The 21,307-nt window shown below is 49.6% G+C and overlaps 1 protein-coding gene and 1 long non-coding RNA gene across 2 annotated transcripts in view; one reads left to right on the plus strand and one right to left on the minus strand.

Annotated features, from left to right (window-relative positions):
• LOC140418036 (uncharacterized) overlaps positions 1 to 21,307 on the minus strand; it is a 126,266-nt gene that overhangs the window by 13,960 nt on the left and 90,999 nt on the right. The window lies entirely within an intron of this gene.
• Positions 268 to 9,937, plus strand: LOC140420638 (uncharacterized). Its single transcript, XR_011946486.1, has 2 exons — positions 268 to 490; positions 8,719 to 9,937. It is a non-coding gene; the product is annotated as an uncharacterized lncRNA (long non-coding RNA).

Below are 21,307 nucleotides of genomic sequence, written 5' to 3' on the forward strand. Positions count from 1 at the left end.
CTCTGATTGGCTGGTGGACCAGAGTCCTTCCGGTCCTCGAACTCTTCCCATTGGTGAACACTGCAGCAGGATTGTTGGGGAGGAGGAGGTGCTCGTCGCCCACCTTGGACATGCGCAGTCCCAGGCCGGGCGGAGGGGATGATCAGCGACAGGCTTCTCGCTCTGGCCGAAGCCGTCAGCTGGTTGCCTGGAAACCTTGTCTGGAGATGCAGTAAGAGGGGGAAACAACGGGTGGGAGCGGGCCTGCGCACTGGAACCCGGGTAAACCACGCCCACTCCCACGTGAGCCAGGGATTCACCCCTCCAATGTATACATGAAAACGATTGACCAAAGGGAAGCAGCGGAGGACCGGAAGTGAGCTGGGCCTCCAGCAAATCAGAGCCTGACCTTTTGTCAAATGGCTGCACGGAGCTTCCGCCACTGTCTGCCCAGGAAATTAAAATTAATAAATTGAATTTTAGTTGCTCATGGAAAGCCCAGGATAAGCAGGTCAGATAAACTGGAGCCTATGTATTTGCTGCTCCTCTGTCTCTGAAACTTCCTCCTGTCTCCAACATCTGGGATTAAAACACTTTCTTTTCTCCCCCTTTCCATTTCTTTGCTCATTCTGGTCTGCAGTGGTTCACTTGTTTAAATCCTCAGGCCCAGATGAGATGTATCCCAGGCTGCTGTGGGAGACGCGAGAGGACATTGCAGAGACTCTGACAATAATTTTCAAATCTTCTGCCAGAGGACAGGAGGAGAGATAATGTGGTTCCATCATTCAAGAAGAGAAGTAGGGAAAAAACATGAAATTATAGGCCAGTGCGTCTAACTTTAGTGGTGGAGAAACTATTGGAAACAATTCTGAGGGCCAGAATTCATCTCCACTTGGGAAGGGAAGGATTAATCGAGGATAGACAGTACAGTTTTGTCAGGGAGAGATTGTGTCTTTCAAATTTGATTTTGATTTTTTGAGGTGACTAGGTGATGAAGGTTGTGCAGTTAATGTAGTCTACATGGACTTCAGTAAGACTTCGGTCTGTCATGGGAGACTGGTCAAGAAGGCAAGAGCCCAATTGATCCAGGGCATTTTGCCAAATTGGATCCAAAATTGGCTTAGTGGCAGGAAGCAGAGGGTGATGGTCAAAGGTTATCTTTGTGACAGACTCCATGTCCAGTGGTGCTCCGATAGGATTGCTGCCGGGTCCTTTGCTGTTGTAGTGTACATTAATGATGTAGATGTGGCTACACTGAAGATTTGGGGACAGTGGAGACGGCATAGGGGAAAGACTGGAGCCTTGGGGGGGTCCCCGATAAGAAACAACCATAGGTTTGCCCCGGGGGGAATGGATGGGGGATATGGAATGTGGCAAAGAGCAGGAATAACGCAACTGAAAGATCTGTTTGTGGATGGGAAGTTCGCGAGTCTGGGAGCGCTGACCGAGAAATATGGGTTGCCCCAAGGGAATGCATTCAGGTATATGCAACTGAGGGCTTTTGCGAGGCAACAGGTGAGGGAATTCCCGCAGCTCCCAACACAAGAGGTGCAGGACAGAGTGATCTCAAAGACATGGGTGGGGGATGGTAAGGTGTCAGATATATATAGGGAAATGAGGGACGAAGGGGAGACTATGGTAGATGAACTAAAAGGGAAATGGGAAGAAGAGCTGGGGGAGGAGATCGAGGAGGGGCTGTGGGCAGATGCCCTAAGCAGGGTAAACTCGTCGTCCTCGTGTGCCAGGCTAAGCCTGATTCAGTTTAAGGTATTACACAGGGCGCATATGACTGGAGCACGGCTCAGTAAATTTTTTGGGGTGGAGGATAGGTGTGCGAGGTGCTCGAGAAGCCCAGCGAATCATACCCATATGTTTTGGTCATGCCCGGCACTACAGGGGTTTTGGATGGGGGTGACAAAGGTGCTTTCAAAAGTAGTAGGGGTCCGGGTCGAACCAAGCTGGGGGTTGGTTATATTTGGGGTTGCACAAGAGCCGGGAGTGCAGGAGGCGAGAGAGGCCGATGTTTTGGCCTTTGCGTCCCTAGTAGCCCGGCGCAGGATATTGCTAATGTGGAAAGAAGCCAAGCCCCCGGGGGTGGAGACCTGGATAAATGACATGGCGGGGTTTATAAAGCTAGAGCGGATTAAGTTCGTCCTAAGGGGGTCGGCTCAAGGGTTCACCAGGCGGTGGCAACCGTTCGTCGAATACCTCGCAGAAAGATAGACGGAATGGAAAAAAGAAGGCAGCAGCAGCCCAGGATCGGGGGGGGGGGGGGGGGGGGGGGGGGGAGGAGGAGGAGGAACCAGAAGGACTCTCAGGGTTGTTAATATATACTGTATAATATGTATAGGTCGTTGCTACAGATAATTATATATTGGACTGTTAAATTATATTTTTGGAGAGTGTTACTTGTGACAAGGCAGTTGCCAATTAGGGCTAGTTTTCATTTTTGTTATTTATTATTTATTCATTTTTGTTTATAAAATAGGTCATTGTTATTTGTGTTGTTATAATATTGTGTAAAGGATGCACAATGTACTGTGTTGGTTGACCAAATATTTTCAATAAAATATTTATTAAAAAAAAAAATGATGTAGATGTGAATGTAGGTGACAAGTACGTATGCAGATGACAAAAACATTGGTGGAGTGGTAAATAGGAGGAAATCCTTATATTACAGGATACTATAGATGGTCTCATTAGATGGGCAGAACAGTGGCAAATGGAATTTAACCATGAAACGTGTGAGGTGATGTGTTTTGGGAGGACTAAGAAGGCAAGGGAATATACAATGAATGGTAGGACCCTCCCTAGGAAGTACAGAGGACAGAGGGACCTTGGTGTGCATGTCCATAGATCCCTGAAGTCAGAAAGACACGGAGATAAGGTGGTTAATAAGAGGTATGGGATACTTGCTTTTATCAGCTGAGGTATAGAATATAGGAGCAGGGTGGTTATGATGGAGCTGTATAAAATGCTCATTAGGCTGCAGTTGGAGTACTGTGTGCAGTTCTGGTCGCTACTCTAGATGAAGGATGTGATTAGACTAGAAAGGGTGCAGAGGAGATTCACCAGGATGTTGCCTGGACGTTTCAGCTATGAAGAAAGGCTGGTTAGGAGTTGTTCCCCTTCGAGCTGAGGAAGCTGAGGAGTAAGTGAGATGTACAATTTTTAAAAAAATGTTTTAAAGAATAATTTTTATTCAAATTTTCACAAAATATCAACAAAATACAGAAGGAAAAGAACCCCCCCCCCCCCCCCATTATACATAAATAATAAATTAACAGCCTTCATCAACACAAAGGCAAATATACACGCCCACTCAAGAAAAACGAACCCATCCCCCCCCCCCCCCCCCCCCCCCCCCCCCCGGGTTGCTGCTGCTGCTGACCATCTTCTAACGTTCTACCAGGAAGTCTAGGAACGGTTGCCACCGCCTGAAGAACCCTTGCACCGATCCCCTTACGGCAAATTTCACCCTCTCCAATTTAATAAATCCCGCCATATCGTTGATCCAGGATTCCACGCTTGGGGACCTTGCAACCATCCACTGAAGAAGAATCCTTCGCTGAGCTACCAGGGACGCAAAGGCCACAATACCGGTCTCTTTCACGTCCTGCCCTCTCGGCTCCTCTGCCACCCCAAATATTGCGAGCCCCCAGCCCGGCTTGACCCTGGAACCTACCACCCTCGACACTGTCCTCGCTACACCCTTCCAAAAGTCTTCCAGCGCTGGGCACGCCCAGAACATGTGGGTGTGGTTTGCTGGGCTACCTGAGCTCCTAACACACCTGTCCTCGCACCCAAAGAACCGGCTTATCCTTGCCCCGGTCATGTGTGCCTTATGCAGCACCTTAAATTGTATGAGGCTGAGCCTCGCGCAAGAGGAGGAAGAGTTCACCCTCCCCAGGGCATCCGCCCATGTCCCCTTGACGATCTCCTCACCCAACTCCTCCTCCCACTTACCCTTCAGCTCCTCCACCGAGGCCGCCTCCTCCTCCTGCATCACCTGGTTCGTTGCCGAGATCCTCCCCCCTCCAACCCACACCCCCGACAGCACCCTGTCCTGGACCCTGCATGGCGGCAACAGTGGGAACTCCACCACCTGCCGCCGAACAAACGCCCTTACCTGCATATCTCTGAAGGTGTTCCCCGGGGGGAGCCCAAACTTCTCCTCCAGCTCACCCAGGCTCGCAAACTTCCCGTCCACAAACAGGTTCCCCATCCTTCTAATACCTAACCTGTGCCAGCTCAGGAACCCTTTGTCCATCCACCCCGGGACAAACCGGTGGTTCCCCCGAATCGGGGACCACACCGAGGCCCCCACCTCCCACTTGTGACGTCTCCATTGCCCCCAAATTTTGAGGGCAGCCGCCACCATCGGGCTCGTTGGATACCACTTTGGAGGAAGCGGCAGCGGCGACGTCACCAGTGCCTCCAATTTCTAGAGCGACACCCGATGCTCCTCCCCACCCCGCACCAGCCCCCTCCAGTTTCTCGACTTCCTCAACGCCATGGCCAGGGGTTCAATCGCCAGGCCCGTGCCCCCACAGGACGCCATCTCCAGCCTCTTCCATGCCGCCTCATCCCCCTCCATCACCCACTTACGCACCATTGCCACATTGGCGGCCCAATAATACCCACAGAGGTTGGGCAGCGCCAACGCCCCCCCATCTCTGCACCGCTCCAGGAACACCCTTCTCACCCTCTGGGTCTTCTGCCCCCACACAAACCCCATAACGCTCCTGTTAACCACCTGAAGAAGGCCCTAGGGATCAGGATGCGGAGGCATTGGAACAGGAACAAAAACCTTGGGAGCACCGTCATTTTAACTGACTGCACCCTACCCGCCAGGGAGAGTGGCAGCACGTCCCACCTCTTAAACTCCTCCTCCATCTGCTCCACCAGCCTCATGAAGTTAAGCTTATGTAGGGCCCCCCAGCTCCTAGCCACCTGGACCCCCAGGTACCTGAAACTCCTCTCCGCCCTTTTTAGCGGGAGCTCAACAATCCCCCTCTCCTGGTCCCCCGGGTGCACTACGGACAACTTGCTCTTCCCCATATTAAGCTTGTACCCGGAGAAATTTCCAAACTCCCTAAGACTCCTCATCACCTCCAGCATTCCCCCCACCGGGTCCGCCACATATAGCGGCAAATCATCCGCATAGAGCGACACCCGATGCTCCTCCCCACCCCGCACCAGCCCCCTCCAGTTTCTTGACTCCCTCAACGCCATGGCCAGGGGTTCAATCGCCAGTGCAAAGAGCAGGGGGGCCAGAGGACACACCTGCCTCATCCCCCGGTGTAGCCGGAAATACTCTGACCTCCTTCTGTTTGTGGCCACACCCTCACCCACCTGACGAACCCCTCCCCGAACCCGGACCTTTTCAACACCTCCCACAGGTACCCCCATTCCACCCTATCAAAGACCTTCTCTGCATCCATCGCTGCCACTATCTCCGCCTCCCCTTCCATCGCCGGCATCATTATAACATTCAAGAGCCTCCGTACATTAGTATTCAACTGCCTCCCTTTCACGAACCCCGTCTGATCCTCGTGTATGACCTGCGGCACACAGTCCTCTCTCTATCCTCATGGCCAAAACCTTTGCCAGCAACTTTGCATCTACATTTAAAAGTGAGATCGGCCTATATGATCCACACTGTGGGGGATCCTTGTCCCGCTTCAGGATCATGGAAATCAGCGCTCTAGACATCGCGGGGGCAGAGCCCCCCTCTTCCCTTGCCTCGTTGAAGGTCCTTACCAACAGCGGGCCCAGCAGGTCCGAATACTTCTTGTAAAATTCAACCGTGGACCCATCTGGCCATGGTGCCTTCCCCGCCTGCATGTTTCCTATTCCTTTGACCAACTCCTCCAACCCAACCAGCGCCTCCAACCCCGCCACCTGCCCCTCCTCCTCCCTCGAAAACCACATCCGGTCCAGGAAGCGACCCATCGCTCCCTCCCTCCCTCCAGTGGGGGCTCAGACCGGTACAGTTCCTCCTAGAAGTCCCTGAAGACCCCATTGATACCCACTGCACTTCGCACCGTGCTCCCTCCTCCATCCCCAACTCCCCCGATCTCCCTCGCTTCCGAAGCTGGTGCGCCAGCATACGGCTCGCCTTTTCTCCGTAATGATATACCGCCCCTTTCCTCCACTGTGCCTCCGCCTTCCTGGTGGTCAACAAATCGAACTCGGCGTGGAGGCTACGCCGCTCCCTAAACAATCCCTCCTCCGTGGCCTCCGCTTACCTCCTGTCCACCCTCACCATCTCCCCCACCAACCTCTCCCTCTCTCTCCTCTCCCCCTCTCCTTGTGTGCCCTAATGGAGATCAGTTCTCCTCTGACCACTGCCTTCAGCGCTTCCCAGACCACCCCTACGTGCACCTCCCCATTGTCATTAGCCTCCAGGTACCTCTCTATACACTTCCGGACCCGCCCGCTCACCTCCTCGTCCACCAGCAACCCCACCTCTAGGCGCCACAGCGGGCACTGGTCCCTCTCCTCCCCCAACTCGGGTCCAACCATTGCGGAGCATGATCAGAAATGGCTATCGCCGAGTACTCCGTATCCTCCACCCTCGGAATCATACGCCCTGCTCATGACAAAAAAGTCAATCCGGGAGTAGGCCTTGTGAACATGGGAGAAGAATGAAAATTCCCTGGCCCTCGGCCTCGCAAACTCCATGGATCCACCCCTCCTACCTGGTCCATGAATCCCCTCAGCACCTTGGCCGCCGCCGGCCTCCTGCCCATCCTACACCTAGAGCGATCCAGTGCCGGGTCCAGCACCGTGTTGAAATATCCCCCCCCCCCCCCCCCCCACCACTCCCCATTGTCAGGCACCCTGTCTCCAGGTCCAGAATCCGGCCCAGCATACGCTGCATGAACCCCGCATCGTCCCAATTCGGGGCATATACATTGACCAACACCACCCGCTCCCCCTACAGCTTGCCACTTACCATCACATACATACCGCCATTGTCTGCCACAACACTCAACGCCTCGAACGACACTCTCTTCCCCCCACCAGGATCGCCACCCCCCCCCCCGATTATTTTGCATCCAAACCCAAATAAAACACCTGCCCTACACACCCCTTTCTCAACCTTACCTGATCTGCTGGATCAGGGGGCTACTCACCCCCCCTCCCCCGCCGACCAGCCATAGTCCTTCCTAGGCCAGCCAAGTGCCCGCGCCCCCCGCACGACCCGTTCCCCACAGCGGCAGACCCCCGCCCCGACCTCCTCTACCAACTCCAGGTCTCTCTTGGCCATTCCAGCAGCAACCCGGTCCCATTCTCCACCCCCCCCCCCCCCCCCCCCACACCAAGCTAGATCCCCCCCCCAGCTGCATTGCTCCACCCATTGCACTCTGCTGACCCCGGCCACTCCCGCCGCTCCATCGACCCCCCCACCCCAGTGTGGAACTTCCCCTCCCCCCCTTGTCCACCAGCAGGATCTCATCCATTCCACTCCCAGCGCGGGAGAAAAAGCCCGTGCGTCCCAGCTCCGGCCCCGCCCCTTCAACCCTAAGCGCGGGAAAAAGCCCGTGCTTTCCACTCGCCCGGCCCCGCCTCCTCTGGCGCAGCTCCCTTTCCAGGCCCGGTCCCACTACCCCCAACTCGGGCCCCCCCCCCACGGGGCCCCATCTCCCCTACCGACCATCAACCCCCAAGCAGTTTACAAGTGCCGTTACGGGCCCTAAGAAGAGCCCAAAAGTCAGTTTTTAGCGGGACCTGCCGAATGTGCGACTTAGCTACGCATAGCCGCAACCGGAAGGCCAGATCTACAAATTTATAAAAGGAGATTTGGAGGGTATTTGAGGAAAAACATTTTCACCAGAGGATGGTGGGATGTGGAACTCACTGCCTGAATTGTGGTCAAGGCGGGAAACCACACAACATTGAAGAAGCATTTAGATGAGTATTTGACAGGTCAAAGCACACAAGGCTACGAACCAAGTGCTGGAAAATGGGATGAGAATAGATAGGTGCCTGATAACCAGCACAGACAGGACGGGCCAAAGGGCCTCTTGCTCTGCTGTGAAACTCTCTGATTCTATGAGGACAGCGATATATCTTGTGTTGTTACATTGCACAGATTAGATACATTATTGATGGCCTTGGAATGAAGTACATTGATTATTCCAGTCTTGTAACGTAGAACTGTAGCTACGTTATATATTTCCAGTCGGATGTATTACAGAACATCAGGAGTCCAATGGACATTTCGAGTTGATGCTGACTCTCTGTTGAGCAATTCTGCCAGTCTCGAGTCTGTTCCATTCTGTAACCCTGCAGCACCCGTTCAATTTCAGTTAGAAATTAGTAATCAGCTCTGCTTGACTCCCGTCATGTATCAAGTATCAAGATCATGATTAATCTTAACCCCCTGTATCTTAACCAACTGGAACAATCCTAAACATTAAGCACATTTTCAGTCCAGTAATATAGACATATATCTGTCTGGCAGCTGCGTGAAGATTTTCAGGTCACTGTGTCCAGGACAGGAAGCAGTCAGCATGGATCTGTCAATCAGCCTGAATCAGCACCTTCAGGAGAATTGGGAGGGTGAATATTAAACACAGCAGAATGAGAATGGAGGGAGAGTGTGTGGGATGGAGATTTACAGCTTTTGGGGAATGAGAGAGGAAAGAATGTTCCAGAGAAACTACAATTGTCTGTTCTGAATTTCTACCCTGTACTGACAGTGATAATTTTTGTAAACCCCTTTTACAGGACATTAGAAAGTGAGGATTTACAGAACAGAAATCTCAATCCAAACATCATGCCAAGAACGGACAGTCAGTCGATTGATCGGGACTTGAATATCATCAGCCTTTTAATCTAGAAGGAGAAATGTTTGTTCTGTCGACTTCAACAGATTTTCTGCATCAGTGTGACTGGAAAAGCACCGAGACACACCCACCCGAGTGAGAGTGTTCCAGAGCACTGACTGTGGAAAGAGCTTTAACCAGTTACACAGCCTGAAAAAATATTGCACCATTCACAGCGGGGACTGTACACGTGTTGTGTGTGTGATCAAGGCTCTAACTGAATATCCAAACTGCAAAGATACAAGGAGACGAAAAACATGGAGAAACGGTGGAAATGTGGAGACTGTGGGAAGGGATTTAAATACCCGTCTGAACTGGAAACTCGATCAATGCAGTCACACTGGGGAGAGGCCTTTCACCTGCTCTGTGTGGGAAGGGATTCACTCAATTATCCAACCTGCAGACACACCAGCGAGTTCACACTGGGGAGAGGCCGTTCACCTGCTCTGTGTGTGGGAAGGGATTCACTCAGTCATCCAGCCTGCTGAGCCACAATGTCACTCACACCAATGAGAGACCCTTTAAATGCTCTGACTGCGGGTTCCAATCCTGGCCCTGGGTCACTGTCCGTGTGGAGTTTGCACATTCTCCCCATGTCTGCGTGGGCTTCGCTCCCACAACCCAAAGATGTGCAGGTTAGGTGGATTGGCTATGCTAAATTGCCCCTTTATTGGGGGAAAAAAATAATTGGATATTCTAAATTTAAGAAAAAAAACCCAAAATAAATCAAAATGGAGGAGAGAGTTCAGGGTGTGAAGTTGTTGAACTCAATGTTGAGTCCAGAAGGCTGTAAAGTGCCTCATGGGAAGATGAGGGGCTGTTCGTCCAGCTTGTGTTGGGCTTCTCCGGAACATTGCAGCAGGCCGAGGACAGAAATGTGATCCTGAGAGCAAGGTGGTGAATTCTAATGACAGCAAGCGGAAGGTCAGGGTCATGCTTGTGGACTGAGCGGAGGTGTTCCACAAAGAGGGCAGGGAACAGGCTCCAGATGAATTAAAGATAAACCGTTGAGTCCAGAACATTGTGAACATCCTTTCATTCTGGTTGTCTTTGATCCTCAAGTCAATTTTCTGTTTTTATAACCATGTTCTCTTTCATCAATAAACTTCTTTCAGTAAAAATATTGATTTTTCTGAACTTTTGATGATTAGATTGATGTACTTTAGGGAAAGTGGGTGAGAGGGGTTGACAGGCTCTTTACCAGAAAGTGAGTCCCTCTGAGGTAATTGGCAAAGGAACCAGAGGGGGAGATGAGATTTTAGTTTATCTTTTGACACAGCGAGTTGTTCTGATCTGCCACAAAACAGATTCAATTGTATCTTTCCAAAAAGTAAATACTTGAATGGGAAGAATTTGCAGCGCTGTGGGGAAAGAGCAGAGCAGTTGGATGAATCAGAGAATCCTTTCAAAGAGATAGCAGGGACACGATGGGCTGAGTGAATTCCTCCTGAATCTGAGCCTCCTGCTTTTGTGCAGGTTAAAAGGGACAGATTTCATTGCAGCCTCTTCCCTGTATATGTATTTAAAGGGACAGGTTTCTCTTGAGCTCTGAGTGACCGATATAACAATTGGTTGGAGACTCATTTCCCAGTCAGTCCTTCAGCACCTTCCTGTCTCTATTAGTGCGACACACATGGCAGTTTCCCAACTGGGTCACAGGACCCGCTATTCTAAACTAAATTTAACCCTCAGCTCCGTCTCCTGCCTGTCATTGACATGAGCAATAGAGACAGAAAGGTGCCCGAGGCTCAAATAGAAAGTTAAAACTGTCTCTAAATCAACACTTGAAAATGAAATGAAAATGAAAATTGCTTATTGTCACAAGTCGGCTTCAAATGAAGTTACTGTGAAAAGCCCTTAGGCACCACATTCCGGCGCCTGTTCAGGGAGGCTGTTACGGGAATCGAACCGTGCTACTGGCCTGCCTTGGTCTGCTTTCAAAGCCAGTGATTTAGCCCTGTGCTAAACAGCCCCTGACTTCAACATTTGTCAGTCAAAGATGTTATTTATACTGGGGTTTTTAATGATTAGATATAGGCATTGGAGGCAAAAGGTGGGGGGGTTTAAAAGGTAACTTCCCTTTCTAACCTTGTACTGTCTGTAGTGTCAGCCATGGCTCAGTGGGCAGCTCTCTCACCTCCGAGTCAGACGGTGTGGGTTTAAATCCCAGTCCCAGAGACTCGAGAACAAAAATCACACCCAACATTCCTCATCCCACCATTGTGGGAGTGCTGCACTGTCAGAACAGCCTTCTTTCAAATAATGAAATGAAAATGAAAATTGCTTATTGTCACAAATGGGCTTCAAATGAAGTGATTGTAAAAATCCCCTAGTCGCCACATTCCGGCGCCTGTTCAGGGAGGCTGGTACGAGAATTGAACCCGTGCTGCTGGCCTGCTTTAAAAGCCAGCTATTTAGCCCAGTGTGCTAAACCAGCCCTTAAGATGCTAAACTGAGGCCCTGTTTGCACCTCTCGGGCGGATGGAAAAGTTCCCACAGCCACTATTTTGAAGAAGAGCAGGGGAGTTATCCCCGGTGTCCTGGTCAATATTTATCCCTCAATCAACATCACTAAAAATACATCATCTGCTCATTATCACATTGCTGTGTGTGGGATCTTGCTGAGTGTAAATTGGCTGCTGAATTTCCTACATTAAAACATTGACTACACTTCAGAAATATTTCATTGGCTGTAAAGTACTTTCGGACGTCCTCTGGTTGTGAAAGGTGCTATAGAAATGCAAGTTTTTAAATTGAAGATTTCTGTTATCTAATCTTGTTATCTGGAATTTAATTGATTTCAGCCACCCCCAACTTAGCATTTAATAAATTCACTTTGGATCAGACAAGACTTTAAACAATTAAGACAAAGGCAGAATTTTCTGGATAGTAAATTTACTGAATAACTTTAAGACATTGACTTTTACAACTTCATGCGGGTGATCAGTCTGTCGAAGTGTAACCCTCTCTGGCTCGTTCTTTGACAGTAATTCTTGTGGAATTCAGCCTCGGGAGTCTGGCTCCTTCTTTCACAGTAATTTCCTTGGAACTCGGCCTCCGGAATCTTCAGTACTTGGCCAGCAAGGAAGACCTTTGAAACCTCTACTTTTATCCCCAAAGTGACCATTACCTCAGGTCAGAGTTGGGCCTGTTGTAACATAACAATTCGTCAATTTGGTCACTAGATTCATTAATTGGATCCCCAATTACTGACACCACCTTCTCTCATTATCTCAGACAGGAATACAATAGAACTGTTTCATACTATCCCTTTATCTGATTCTATACAATCCCTTATTCATAGTTTCAAATGTTGAGGCTAATCAGAACTTAAAGGTCTCTCTTGCCAGTACATTTATCCTCATTGCACTTTCTTTATGCACAACAATTAAGCTTTTACATTTTTACAGCAAATGAGAAGCAGGGCACGATCTAATGGCCACGATGCGCAAGGCGCGAATCCAAGTGCGGCAGTTAGATCTGTAGCCACGTAAAATGGCTGCGTTCCGATTAATCTGGCCAAAACCCAGTTTAAAATGGCTAACCCGAAAGACTGCTGGGAAAAGCAGCTAAGAAGACACAAGCAGGCAGCTGCAGACAGTATTGCATATTCGGCTCTGGGAAGTTAGCCCAGATCGATACTCAGGGCTATCAACAGCCCATCAACCCAGGTATTTGCAGTTGCATTCAGGACTGTTTGCAGCCCATCTATTCAGACATCCACAGTTAAAACGGCTATCCCCGGGAACAATTGCAACATATTAGCAATTGAATACTGGGCCGGACCTGTCGGCGCCTGCAGTGGCCGAAACAAAGACAGGTGAGCGACCACCCCCCGATCGAGGAATCGCCTCACCATTGGACACATCGACCCCAGAGATTGGGGACAGATCCAATCACTTGGGACTCAGGGTCAAGGGCCGCCCCGGGAGGCGGGAAGCCCCTGGGCCCTATAAAAGTGAGGGTCCAAGTTCAGACCTCTCTCTTCTCTTCGCCTGCTCGAGACCTTCGCAAGACCAGCAACCAGCAACTGTAAGTTTGAATCCAGCGATCGCTATCCGGTAGAGACACCTAGCCACCGACCTGTAGCAGCCTTTTGAATCCCGCGGGCCAGATTTGATTGGACAGGCCATTCGTTTCCCTGACCTGGTGGGCTCTTCCTAAGTTAAGTATTGGCCAGTAGTGATAGGTTTATTATATAGAAAGTAGTATTAGGGTATTAATATTGCTTGTTGTATATAATAAATGACCGTTGTTTTAATCCTTACTAAGCGGTGTGCTGTATTATTAATCATAACCTGAACTTGAACCACGTGGCAGTATCATAAAGATACCTGGCGACTCATGAGCAAAGGTGACGTAATCAGAGCGAATAGACTAAGGTTAAAAAGAGCAACATAATTGGCGACATCCTGACGGGACCCGACTTAGAAGTGGAAAACTACTCCTGGAGAACCCCAACATTTTGAATTAGAATCCAATCGGAAACAAAAAAAACCACAAGTGTTCAAGCGGTCCTGGTTAATAATTCACAATTCGGAAGTGTGTATATGCATGCGTAACTAACAGGGTTATAAGGCAAAACTGATAGATTTTTTTGTTGCGTCAAAACTATCGGCAGTTGGTATTTCGGAAATTAGCGCAAGCCCGCATCTACCACACCACCTTAGCCCCCTGTTCCAAATTCGAACGTAACGAGCAGATAAGAGAGAGCCATGCAGGCAATGCAAGCGATGCAGCGCCTCATGAACCCCGAAGATTTTGCTGTCGCACCAGTCAGCAGCGTAGGAGCGGGACAGTGTCCCGTTTGGGAAGTGGAAATCCGCAAAATTCTGCAGGGCAAAGGATGGCCCATGTGGAAGGATTTCTGCAATAACGACGACTCAGGTCCTGGAAGTATAGGGCATACTTGATGGGAGAACCTGAGTGAGATCCACAGAAAGAGTTTAGCAAAAGAGCGCAAGCCGATGGCAATTGTGTCCTGTCTGGCACAATTGCGAGGCACAGAGGAGGTCGTCAGGACGCTCCGCAAGGAAACAGAAGGCATACATCGGACGAGTAAAATCGATGTATGCGAAATTGAGAAAGAGAACCTGGAGTTAAAAGGGAAATTAGCAGCAAAAGATGAAGAGGTGGCTGACGCCAAACGGGGTCACCAATCTTGTCTGGCACACTTGAGTAGTTTCCAGTCACAATATGAAAAGGCTTATCAGGACCTGCAGCGTGCAGTCCTGGTAAAGGAAGAAACAGAAAACCAGTTTGAGACGCTCCAGAAACAACGCAGTGATCTCAAGGCAGCCTTGAGAGCGCTCCACGCCACAACCACGGAACAAAGGCAGAGTACTTTGGACCATGCAAAGTGCCAAAAGCAGATTGCAGACTTGAAAGCACTGCTTTCTGTCCAAAAGGGATTTCAAGAAACCTTTGGGGAAAGTTTAGACCAGGAAGACGGCCCTGATTGGGAAGAATTGCAAGAGACAGCGCAGAGATATGTTCAGGGAGCATGTGCGCAGGGAAAACCCCAAAGGAGGAAAGCACCCCCACCCCCCACACAACAGATAATACAGGCTCCCATGAACCCTGTAACCACCCACCGCACCGCCACAGCAGGCGAGGCGGAAGTCTTATATTCCACCCCCCTCACAGTGACCCAATTACGGGACGCGTGTGCCAAAATCACACCGTTCCTCCCCGCTTCAGACCCACACCATTTCTTTGCCACCGTCAAACACCAGGCGACCATGTACGGCCTGGATGAGAAAGAGCAGGTAAAGCTCACGGTCCTCAGCTTAGACCCATCGGTCGCAGCAGCCCTTCCCGACCCACAGAATGTCGGAGGAGGCACCCTTGCAGAAATGCAGGCCGCCATCCTGGATGCGATCGGGTACAACCGGGGCGACCCCGTAGACGGTCTGAATAAATGCAGACAGAAAAAGTCTGAACACCCCACAGCATTCGCAGGACGCTTGTGGGTTCATTTTGAAGCCGTTTTCGGCAACGTAGATCGTGCCCATTTGTCCCCAGACAATATGGCCAAGTGGACCCGCACCCTTATCTCCCATGCCACGGAAGCAGGACAGAATGCCTGTAGCAATTATGACCCCTCGGAGGAGGCTCATAATGAGAAGTGGTGGTCAAAAGATTGTCCCGCGTTTGGGAACAAGCGGCTCACGGTAAATCAGCAACTAGAACCCCCGAGGAAAACCAAGCCGCCGCAGACGTGCAGGCAGTAAGAACCACTCTCCACAACCCCGCCTGGGTAAACGAGGGAAAGAACAGCCCCCCAGACAAACCGCAAGAGTGCTACAATTGCGGACAGTTGGGACATTTTGCTAAAGAATGCAATGGCCCTAAAAAACCACAGAGTGCCCAACCGACAGGCACTCTCAATAAGAAAAAGGCAGAGCCCATAGTGACCGAGAACTGAGGTGTCCACATGATGATTTGAAGGAGACACTTGGTGAAAAGTGTTGTCCTTTCTGATGGAACCTGCAGAATGTTTTATGTTGTCTGTCTGTTTGTTTAATGTTGTTCGTCCAACAGGAGAATTTTCTCACCGCCCCACACCCATTCACCTGAACTTTTTAACTTTTCCGACACCCACCGCGGCCACATGCCCATTCTGCCGATACCTCTGAGGACTTGCCTCAGACACCCGATGGTAACTACTCTTCTGATTTGATGGTAGAATCAGAACAGTAACCCCACCATGATGACTACATTTTTGTCCGTTCTTTGGTCGCTCAGGCAGTGGAGAAACGGAGTGAGACCCGCCCTGCCTGGGGACCCCCCCTGTTGGTCAAAAACACTCGGGTAGGGAAGATACAGTATTGGTAGCCGTCCTACCCGGGGACTCCACCCAAATTGTACCCGTCGCGGCCCACACGCACCTCATTCAAACTTTTCTTTCAAAAACAGTTTTATTTTATTTATGATGTGGAGATGCCGGCGTTGGACAGGGGTGAGCACAGTACGAAGTCTTACAACACCAGGTTAAAGTCCAACAGGTTTGTTTCGATGTCACTAGCTTTCGGAGCACTGCTCCTTTCTCAGGTGAATGAAGAGGTATGTTCCAGAAACACATATATAGACAGATTCAAGACATATATAGACAGATCTTTGAATCTGTCTATATATGTGTTTCTGGAACATACCTCTTCATTCACCTGAGGAACAAACCTGTTGGACTTTAACCTGGTGTTGTAAGACTTCGTACTATTTTATTTAGGCAACCTTTGGGTTGCTGCCACATGCTATTTACGTCCTGGAACATTTGGATGATAAACCTAGCACTGGTCCACCATTGGGAAGTGTGCCGTGTCCAAACATTTGTTTTGAAAAAAAATGGGGGGAGAGTCACATACTGTGACCAATTATAAGGGTTTAATTGGCCCCAAGAAGGACAGACACACTAACACACCAGATATTAAACCAAAGTATTTACACACACTACGCCTGTCTTACAGAACTCCAGAAGCTCCAAGTCCGGAGAAAACCAGCGAACACAGGAAAAGGAATGAAAGAAGACAGCTATGAGGACTCCTTTCATCGTGCTCAACACTCTTTTGATGAACTTTTGGTTGGGCGGGAACGCGGACCCCATCACTCCAAACCCTTTTACTGTTAACACTTCACGGCCCAGTAGTACCGAGGGCCCAGTCACCAACCACGCTGCATTATCCTGGTGTGCCAAGTTCATAACTTGGTACTCCTTATCGTACATCATTGAGGCACTGTTGGCATTGGCTATACGCAGTTGTGCAGTACAGACCATGCGCCTCCGCAAGTGGAATAGGAGAGCGTACCGCGCTCGAACCCCGGTCTATCGGATCCGATCCCCGATATTCGGCTATGACCAGACCCCAGCGACATATGAATAATAAAACATGCACTGGCGGTTTTTCCTGTAAATAAAAAGAAAATGTATGGAAATGTATGATCCTGAGCTTGACTACCAAGCCAGGAAAGAATATATTAAATGTTGTGATTGTTATTGTACGTTTAGAGAGATAAGATTGTATAATGCTTGAAAAATTGTTTAGGTAAAATTAGAGGTTCCCAGTTTATTTTTTTATAGATACATGCCCCTGCCTGACATAGCACCCTCAAGAATTGTTTAGGTAAATTTTTGTGCACAGCTGCAGACAGTATTGCATATTCGGCTCTGGGAAGTTAGCCCAGATCGATACTCAGGGCTATCAACAGCCCATCAACCCAGGTATTTGCAGTTGCATTCAGGACTGATCTGTTTGGACAAGCCATTCGTTTCCCTGACCTGGTGGGCTCTTCCTAAGTTAAGTATTGGCCAGTAGTGATAGGTTTATTATATAGAAAGTAGTATTAGGGTATTAATATTGCTTGTTGTATATAATGACCGTTGTTTTAATCCTTACTAAGCGGTGTGCTGTATTATTAATCATAACCTGAACTTGAACCACGTAGCGGTATCATAAAGATACCTGGCGACTCATGAGCAAAGGTGACGTAATCAGAGCGAATAGACTAAGGTTAAAAAGAGGAACAGATCGCAGGAAAGTTGGAAATCGGGCACCGCACCAAGCACCAATCGGTTTCCGATCTAACCGGCCTATTCCCATTGGCGAGATCTGGATACAATTAAGGCCAATCTCCATCCCATTAACGGGAAGGTCCCCCTATCTAAAGGCCTCCCTTGATTTAAGCCAGTCGGTCAAATGGACGCCAATTAGTATTGGCCCACACAGACATGGGCCAGGCGTCACGGTACCTGAGGGGTTCCCGGGCCATTGAAGGCCCCTGAGTGGTTACGGCAGGGTGGCCTCCCGGCCCAGCCCCTGGAACGTGTGCCCCTTGGCACCGCAAACCTGGGTATTTCACACTCTGCCCACTCACTAAGATCATTCATAAAGACTGAGTCTTGATTTTGTGCAACATCCATGTCTTTCTCTCCATTTCAAATCCTCTGTGAAAATCCAAACACAGTGGGCGCGATTCTCCACTCCCACGCCGGTTGGGAGAATCGCCTGGGCCGCCAAAATTTCAGGGGACGCCAGTCCGATGCCTTCCCGCGATTCTCCCAAGCGGCGGGAACGGGCCGGTCGAGTTTAGCGGGCCGCAGGCCGGAGAATCGCCGGAGATACCCAAAATGGCGATTCTCCGACACCCCCGCTATTCTGAGGCCCGGATGGGCCGAGCGGCCAGGCCAAAACGGCGGGTTCCCCCCGGCGCCGTCCACACCTGGTCGCTACAGTCGTGGGCAGTGCGTGAACGTTGGGGGGGGGGGGGGGCGGCCTGTGGGGGGGCGAGAGGGGATCCTGCACCGGGCTTCACCTTGAATGAGGGGTGGCCCGCGATCGGTGTCCACCGATCGTCGGGCCGTCCTCTCTGAAGGAGGACCTCCTTCCTTCCGCGGCCCCGCAAGATCCGTCCCCCATCTTCTTGCGGGGCGGATTTGGACAGGACGGCAACCACGCATGCGCGGGTTGGCGCCGGCCAACGCGTGCATGCGCGGATGATGTCCGTTATGCGGCGCCGCTTTTACGTGGGCGACAAGGCCTGGTGCGGTTAGATGACGCAGCCCCGATACTGGCCCATTGTCAAGGCCTGAATCGGTCTGGACCGGGGCCGATCCGCGCCGTCGTGAACCATTGATGGCGTTCACGACAGCGCGGCCACTTCGGCGTGGGGGTGGAGAATCCCGCCCAGTGTATCGTGAAATTATTAGATTTAAAACAGAACGAGTTGTTGGGAGTCACTGCCTGACAATGAAATGAAAATCGCTTATTGTCACAAGTAGGCTTCAATGAAGTTACTGTGAAAAGCCCCTAGTCGCCACATTCCGGCACCTGTTCGGGGAGGCTGGTACAGGAATTGAACCGTGCTGGCTGGCCTGCCTTGGTCTGCTTTCAAAACCAGCGATTTAGCCCTGTGCTAAACAGCCCCTTGCACAATGGTGCAGGAAGTAAATTCAACAGCAACTTTCAAAAGGAAACTGAACAGATTCTGTAGGAAAAGAAACTTGCAGAGCGATGGGACTAATTAGATAGTTCACTCACTCAAAGAGCTAGCATGGGAATGATGGGCGGGATGGCCTCTTTCTGTGCTCACTGAAACTCGTTTACATTTGAAGAAAGTGGGAAATACCTGGAAGCCACTTCCTACGATGCGGGTAGAAGCAGAGATGATGGAATGTTTCCCAAAGAAGATTGGATGGGCTTTTAAGGAAATAAACTGACAGTGATACAGGGATAGAACAGGGCAATGGTTTGATCTGCAGGGATGTACTGGTTTAGCACACGGCTAAATCGCTGGCTTTGAAAGCAGACCAAGGCAGGCCAGCAGCATGGTTTAATTACCGTACCAGCCTCCCCGAACAGGTGCCGGAAAGTGGCGACTAGGGGCTTTTCACAGTAACTTCATTTGAAGCCTACTTGTACAATAAGCGATTTTCATTTTTCCTTTCATTACAAGTTGTGAATCTTTGGAATTCTCTACCCCAGAGGGCTGTGGAAGCTCAGTCATTGAGTGTGTTTAAAGCAGAGACTGACAGATTTCTAAATACTAATACCACAAAGGGATATGGGGATAGTGTGGGGAAAAGGCATTGAAGTCGATGATCAGCCATGACCATATTGAATGGTGGAGCAGGCTCGACGGGCTAAATGGCCAACTCCTGCTCCTATGTTCCAATGGTACAAAGATAGGTAGGAAAGTAAATTGTGAAGAGGACAAAAGGAGGTTAAAAAGGTATATGTTAAATGAGTGGAATAAAATCTGCCAAATGGAGAATAATGTGGGAAAATGTGTAATTGTCCATGTTGGCCTGAAGAATAATAAAGCTTATTATCTAAATGGTGAGAGGTTGCAGAGCTCTGAGATTCAGAGGGATCTGGGTGTCCAAGAGCATTAATCACAAAAGGCGAGTATACAGGTACAGCAAGTAATTAGGAAAGCTAATAGAATGTTATTGTTTATTGTGAGGGGAATTGAATACAAAAGTAGGGAGGTTATGCTTCAGTTATACAAGACATTGGTGAGAATACATCTGGAGCACTGTGTACAGTATTGCTCTCATTTAATGAATTATGTAAATGTGTTGGAAGCAGTTCAGAGAAGGTTTACTGGACTCATACCTGGAATTGGAGGCTGGTCTTATGAGGAATGATTGAACAGGCTGGGCTTGTGTCCGATGGAGTTTAGGTGACTTGATTGAAGCGTATAGGATCCTGAGGGGCCTTGACAGGGCGGATGTGGAAAGGATGTTTCCTCTTGTGGAATCCAATCTAGAAATTGGAGTCAATTTAAAAGTAATAACTTGCCCATTTAAGGCAGAGGACAACTTTTTTCTCAGAGGGTTGGGAGTCTTTGGAACTCTCTTCCTCAAAGGGCAGTGGAAGCAGAGTCTTTGAATATTGTGAAGGCAGAGTTGGATAGATTCTTGAAAAGCAAGGGGGTGAAAGTTTATCAGGGGTAGGTGGAAATAAGACCACACTAAGACCATAAGGAATAGGAGTAGGCCATTCGGCCCTTCCAGCCTGCTCCACCTTTCAATAGAATCATGGCTGAAACCAACATTCCTCACGTTCACTTTCCTGCCCTTTACCCGTAATCCTCGGTTCACTGACAGATCAAGAATCTATCTCATCCGGGAAGCAGGGTGGCACAGTGTTTAGCACTGCTGCCTCACGGCGCCGAGGTCCCAGGTTCAATCCCGGCTCTGGGTCACTGTCCGTGTGGGGTTTGCACTTTCTCCCTGTGTCTGCGTGGGTTTCGCCCCCACAACCCGAAAGATGTGCAGGGTAGGTGGATTGGCCACGCTAAATTGCCCCTTAATTGGAAAAAATGAATTGGGAACCCTAAATTTACATTTATAAAAAAGAATCTATCTCAGCCTTAATATCTTCAGATTTTCTGAATGTGCTGTTATTACTTCCTAATAATTTATTCCAACATTTTTTTCAACAATAAATGTTAGGCTAATCGTCCAATATTGTCTCATTTTTGGCCTCCCTCCCATTCTGAATCGGGGGTTGTCACATTGGCAGTTTTCCAATCCTCTGGTACTTCTCCAGAATCCAAGGATTTTTGGAAAATTACAATCAATGCATCCACTATCTCTGTAGACATTTCTTTTAGGATCCGAGGATGCAGCCATCCAGGGGACTTATCTTATCCCCATTAGTTTGTCCAAGACAACTTCTCCAGTGATGGTATTTAATTACTTCCTCCGTATTCTTTAGTATTAAAGGGATATTCGAAGTATCTTGGTGCAAAATATCTGTTTAATTCCTCTGCTATTTCCTTGTTCCCCATAACTGACACCGCAGCATGGAGGCACATTAGTTAGCACGGTTGCTTCACAGCTCCAGGGACCTGGGTTCAATTCCCGGCTTGGGTCACTGTCTGTGCGGAGTCTGCCCGTTCTCCCCAAAACTGCGTGCGTTTCCTCCAGGTGCTCCGGTTCTCTCCCACAAGTCCCAAAAGACTTTGTAAGGTAAATTGGACATTCTGAA

Source organism: Scyliorhinus torazame, chromosome 5 (genome assembly GCF_047496885.1).
Source record: "Scyliorhinus torazame isolate Kashiwa2021f chromosome 5, sScyTor2.1, whole genome shotgun sequence".
NCBI classification, from domain to species: Eukaryota; Metazoa; Chordata; class Chondrichthyes; order Carcharhiniformes; family Scyliorhinidae; genus Scyliorhinus; species Scyliorhinus torazame.